Here is a 6453-nt window from a genome sequence, read left to right on the forward strand (position 1 = left end):
GGCTGTACCTCTCGTTTTATCTCATCGCAGGAGCTCAGCCTACTCATATGGCTGGGCCAGCGTCATTTACTAGGAGCCATCGCTCAGATTTCATCACAAGGGACAGAACTAAATATTTTAGAATGGATGTCCCCAAGTCTACAACAAACGAAGACATTAGTCCAACAAGTTGAAGTATTAGCTCATCTTATTAAAAAAGGCCGTGAAAGAGTTTTACAACTCCATGGACATGAACCTACCATGATATACATTCCGATGAACTCTAAGGACACTCTTCAGTGGTACCTTGATAACAGTGAAGATCTTCAGGAAGCCCTTTTAGGTACCCCTGCTGATGTGAACATTAACTTATTTAAATCACCTTTGTTACAATGGATGGGGAAATGGCACTGGTTTACCTGTCCAAAAAGAAAACGGCATCCAATCCCCAAGCCATCACCGCGTATACTGATGCAGGAAGGAAATCTCGAACTGCAGCCATAACGTGGCAGCAAGACGGAAAATGGCAACATCATATCTTGCCAGCAGAAGAAACAGACACTCTATAAACCTTGGAACTATCTGCTGCAATTTGGGCATTGATGACTTTGACTGATCCTCTAAACATTGTCACAGACTCATTATATGTTGCAGGAATTGTGGAACGTATTGAAGATGCCTTTATCAAAGTGGTTCGAAACAAAAGACTATATGAGTTATTTCTCCAATTACAAAGGGCAATTACACAAAGGGAAAATGCATTTTGCACATTTGTAGTCACAAATGGGATGTTGGTTTAGGTGAAGGTAATGATAGAGCAGATAAATTGGTCTCGCTTACTACCAGAACCCCAATCGATAGTCAAAAATTAGCCAGAGAAGCACATGCCATTTTTCATCAAAATGCAAAAGGCCTTGTCAGAGAATTTCAAATCTCACATTCTGAAGCAACTGCTATAGTATGAGCTTGTCTAATCTGCAGTTATCACAATTATGGACAAGGCCTTGGATTAGACGTCAACCCTCGTGGCCTTACTGCTAATGAAATTTGGCAAATGGATGTGACTCATGTCTCTGAATTTGGACGATTAAAATATCTCCATGTAACTATTGACACTTTTAGTAAATATATATGGGCTACAGCCCAAGTCGGAGAAAAAGCTCTCCGTGTTCGTCGGCATCTCTCCAGCTGCTTCGCAGTCATGGGGGTGCCCCATCAAATCAAAACAGATAACGGTCCTGCCTACCGCAGTCAGAATCTCTCACGTTATTTGAAGGAGTGGGGAATACGACATGTAACCGGTATTCCAAATTCTCCCACAGGTCAAGCAATAATTGCGCGAGCTCACAATACATTGAAACGTTATTTAAAAATTTGTCAGGAACCTGACATCTCAACGAAACTTGTAAAGACGCTATTTGTGTTAAATCATTTATGTGTGTTTGAAGATTCTAAAGATCCTCCAGTTGTTCTGCATTATGATGTCCATCACGAAAAGACGCAACCAAGCAAACCTGTTGTAGATTTATATAAAGATCCAAAAAATGGGCTATGGCATGACCCAGCAGAAGTACTTTACTAGGGTAGAGGATATCTTTGTGTATCTTCCCCTACAGGTCCTATCTGGGTCCCAGCAAAGTGGACGAAGGCTGCACCGAATGTTGCAACTACTGACAACACGCTCCCGAATTCTGATAATGATGTGGATTGAGATACTAGTTCTCATGATTGTGTCGTCGACCCAAGGTTACATCGGTCCTAGGACTAATTTATGGGTAACTTGGGCAAATAAGACGGGTGTGACTTCCTTTTGTCTCTCTTTGGCATCTGCCACAGATCCCTTTCAAACTTGCTCGCTCGGGGTTCCTGGTTTTAACGAATCAGACTTTAAAGGATTAACTGAAGGAAGTTGCACTGTCAATTTGAGGCAGGATGAATGTGCAGCCCGTTTGTTGGCAGGTTTAAATGTCTCTTTGCCTTGGGATCCTCAAGAGATTAAATTATTAGGTAGCAGAATGTTAAACAGAACAGCCAATGAATATGGATGTTTGAATTTGGGATTTTACATTTACAAAAAGACTGATAAGATAATGTGGTTAACACCTAAAGAATGGCCTTTTTGGAATGCCACTTATATGTGTGGCACAACCCCATATGGGTGGGGAACCAATGAAACCAGAATTTGGGCCAACCGTACAGCACTAAAATTACCTCTTGACATCTATTTAATATGTGGAGATCGCGCTTGGCAAGGAATACCCTGATATGTAAAAGGGGGTCCCTGTTATTTGGGAAAACTAGCCTTATTTGCTCCGAACATTTCTGAGACAGTTCATTCCTTCATAACTCTTCCAAGCGCTCCATATCGGCTTTGTCACCTGATTGTAATGATCAGGTGGAGCTTTGGGGCCCAGCAGCCCGCATTTTTGTCTCCCTTGTGCCTAGTGTAGGTACAGCACATGCATTGAATACTTTAGGGAAATTGGCATGTTGGATTGTAAAACAATCTAATGTCACTACTGAAATTTTGTCTGAAATGGCGCAAGATATGGATAGTCGGAGACATCAAATCTTACAAAACAGAGCTGCCATTGATTTTTTATTATTGGCTCAAGGTCATGGTTGTGAAGATTTTGAGGGAATGTGTTGTTTTAATTTGTCCTCTAAGTCCATCCATCTGCACCTAAAATGGTTACAAGATCACACACAAAACATTGAAGCGGTCTCCAATCCCTTAGACAAATGGTTGTCCTCTTTAGGACTGGGTCCGTGGCTCAGAACATTTATTATGTATGCATTAGGTATAGGGATTGCGATACTGTTCATAATCATCCTGTTACCTTGTTTGCTGACTTGTTTGCAGAACTCAGTCCTCAACTTAATCCACAAGTCACAGGCCAATGTTTTCTTACTTAAAGAAAATGGGGGAAATGTGGATGACCTTGTCAGCACCTGGCTACAAGAAAAAGGTCATGAAGCCCCTCGAGGCTTGCCTTCTTAGGCTGAGTATTGTTTTACAATATTTATGGCCGAAACGCAAGGCTTAGCAAGTACAAAGCCGCTTGCATGCAAAGATCATAATACAGAACGTAGCTAGATTAAGATAATTATGTTTGTAGCTGTCTTCTTTTTAGGTACCTGATGTTTAGATAATTATAATAGTCATGGTAACAGAACAATGTACCATCGTGTTATATTTAGAACCAATGATGAGCTTTTGTTTTGTAATATGTATGAGCTAATTAACTAATGTATATATATCATCGATTTACTCCCAATAAACTGAGACTTGTTGATTATCATCTGATGTGCATGTCTCCCGTCGTTTCCGACAGTGAGAAGCCCAGAACTGAACACAGTATTCAACGAGCAGTCTCACCAGTGCCGAGTATGGTTTCTTCTGTGGTTCTTTTTCTCCTTTACACCATCATGATACATTGTCCCACCTGCTTTCAGCATAAACAAATTGGTGGCTAGAAGATCCTTCCCAACATCCTGGGGCTTCCTGTGCATAACAAAATAGGCAGCTTCTATTTCTCAGTGCATGGAACAGCCCTAACTCTTGAGGCTCCAAGCCACTGTACTTTAAACTTAGTATAAAGTTTTTGACATCTGTGGTCTTACGTACTGTAAGGGTCGAGTTATGGTTTACGAAAGGTTTAAAACTCGAATAGTTTGTTTGCAGTAATGGCAATCCTATCAGACATGTTTTAAACAGATCTCGTGGAGTGGCTGAAGAGAGACAAAATAAATCTTGACCTGTCATGTTCGCAAATGTTATCCATGCATTCTTTTGAGTATCAATTGCCCAGGGACCTCTGTCAACTATCACGCGTGGGATTAAGAGCATATATACTGTTAACATCCTTCTCATTCTTGTCGACTGCTATCATAGCTGGGGCTTCACAGTTATCACGCAACAATGCAGGCTCGATCCACCTCGCTGGTGCCCAAAGCGGTCCTTTATCTGTTAAAACACAGGCATAACCTCATCCCTACGTTAATAGCTTATAGGGACCTGTCTTTTGCCCTTTTCTCTTGTTCAATAGCACTTTCACATTGTCTTGTACTTGGTCTGGTTTTGACGACACGGTTTGCATATGATTTTACACCGGCACAATTTGATCACCTCCTGCTAATTGCAAAATATTCATCACATATTGCTCCTTCATCAATTTGGTTTGCAGCGTCTCTCCCGTTTCCCCCCTTTTTTGTTTTGCTAGCAATTCTGTTCCTATTTGATAGGTATGTTTAATAACGGCTTGGCCGGTGGGGGAATTTGGGATTCCTGTTTTATGTGATATATCCCCCTTTCTTAGAAAGGGTTGCGTACTCTGTGAAACGTCTGCTGCTGCATTATCCATCTCGATTACCTGCAGAATTCCTAAAGCGGCAAAAGCTTGTCTAAAGTGTGTTTGTACATGGTGTGATGTTTCCCCCGATAATGCCGTCAATACGACTGACATTGAGTATGTGTCTATAGAAAGATGTACATATTTCCATCTTCCAAACTCTGCAACGTGAGTCACATCAGCTTGCCATAACTGTAACTTGTCTGCTCTACCATTTCCTTCTGTGCAAAACCTTGGCTAACTCGTGTGACTCCTATGATTGCATACATACTACATCTTCCTTTGCTGATTCAACAACTGTAACAGCTGTTTTATTAACTCAATTGCTGATTTGAAATGTCTTTCAGAATTGATCTTTCCATTCTTTGCACGATTCCTGCTACATACATTGAATCAGCGATAACGTTCAAAGGTTGGTCGGGCCACTTATTCAAAGCCTCGACCACGGCCTTTAGCTCTCCAATTTGTGGAGATGACTGTATCAAAAATGTTACCTTTTTCCATTCTTCTTCCTCCAACCCTACACTTACCGCTTTTCCCTTTCTTCCACTCCCATCTGGACAAAGAGTCTGGCCTTGCACCCGCACCAGACTTAACTTTGTTTTCTCTTTAATAACTTGATTCTCTAATAAGGTTGTCAACTTACTACTAGGATGATGAGTCTTTAATTGTCCTTTATAATTTTCTCGTGCCACTTGCAAAGCTAAATTCTTTTGCAAACAGCATTGTAAATATTCTTTTTTCATGGGAATTATAACGCTGTCTGGCTCATACCCTCTTAACTCGAAAACTCTTTCTCTACGTCTAATCAGCAGCATGGCAAAAGCTTCAGGTCTGGTTACTATTGTTTTATTCATCTGATGTTTTAGAAACAACAGTTCTATAATTCCCCATTTATCACTTTCTACTCTGTCTTCCAGCTAGTGCATTATAATTCCCACAGACTGAACTTTATTGTTAATTAACTGTAAATGCACAGGCTGTTCAATCATCACCGGATGCATTTGACGCTCTTCAACGGCCCTCTTAATTTGCTCTAATGCCCTTTCTGCCTCTTTTGTCAATTTTCTTGGGGTGTTCAAATCTGTATTGCCCTTCAATAAATTAAACAAAGGTGTAATCATCCGATTGTCTATCGCACCCAACTGATATTTCCCAACATCTTTTGCACATCGTTTAGTGTTTTGATGTCAACCCGTAGCGTCAACTTCTGTAGTACAACAGTTTGGTCCAGTACCTTCCAACCCAAATACTTTCACGGCGGTTGGGCCTGTACCTTCTCTGAGGCTATGGGTAACCCTAATCGGTCTAAGTCATTTACAAGCTCTGTTTGACATTGTTCAAGCTGATCTTGTTCTATTATCAACCTGTCATCCATATAATGAAGGACTATCAAATACGGATACTGTTGTTGGAAATGTTCCAGCGCCTTAGCCACCTATCGTTGACACATCGTCGGTGAGATTTCACGCCTTGTGGCAATACTACCCATTGATATCTTTTCATAGGTGCCTGCTTATTCACTTCTGGCGCCGAAAGGGTAAACTTGTCGCCATCCTCTGGACAAATAGGTATGGTAAAAAACCAACCTTTGAGATCTATGATCAAAATGTTCCAATGTCTCGGAGTCACGGTCGGCGATTGTAGTCCTGGCTCTAACGCTCCCATATCTCCCATTATCTCCCTGATCTTTCGCAAGTCATGTAACAGTCTCCACTTGCCTGATTTCTTCGCGGTCATGAACACCGGTGTATTCCATGGAGTACCAGATTCTTCAATACGTCCACGTTCCAATTGCTCTAAAATTAACTGTTGTAAGATTGTGACCTTTTCTTTCGATAGCGGCGACTGATCTACCCCAAATCTGTTTTCCACTTAAGCTTGAGCGTCCGTCGCTGACCGGTGGCCAATATTGAAAAGGGGCCATCGCCGGTGTACGGATGACACATTTCAAATGTGATAACAAATCCCTTCTCATGAGGTTCCTTGGGATTGCCACCACATAAGGTCTGGTGAAACAGCGTCCGCCTTCAGTCCTTTCAAAACTCGTGATTCTGGTTGGTTTCTTTGTTTTTAAGGTTGATGTGGTAAAATACCCACTCAATAACTCGTAACGAGTCTT

The sequence above is a fragment of the Phaenicophaeus curvirostris genome, unplaced genomic scaffold (genome assembly GCF_032191515.1).
Source record: "Phaenicophaeus curvirostris isolate KB17595 unplaced genomic scaffold, BPBGC_Pcur_1.0 scaffold_192, whole genome shotgun sequence".
Classification (NCBI taxonomy): Eukaryota; Metazoa; Chordata; class Aves; order Cuculiformes; family Cuculidae; genus Phaenicophaeus; species Phaenicophaeus curvirostris.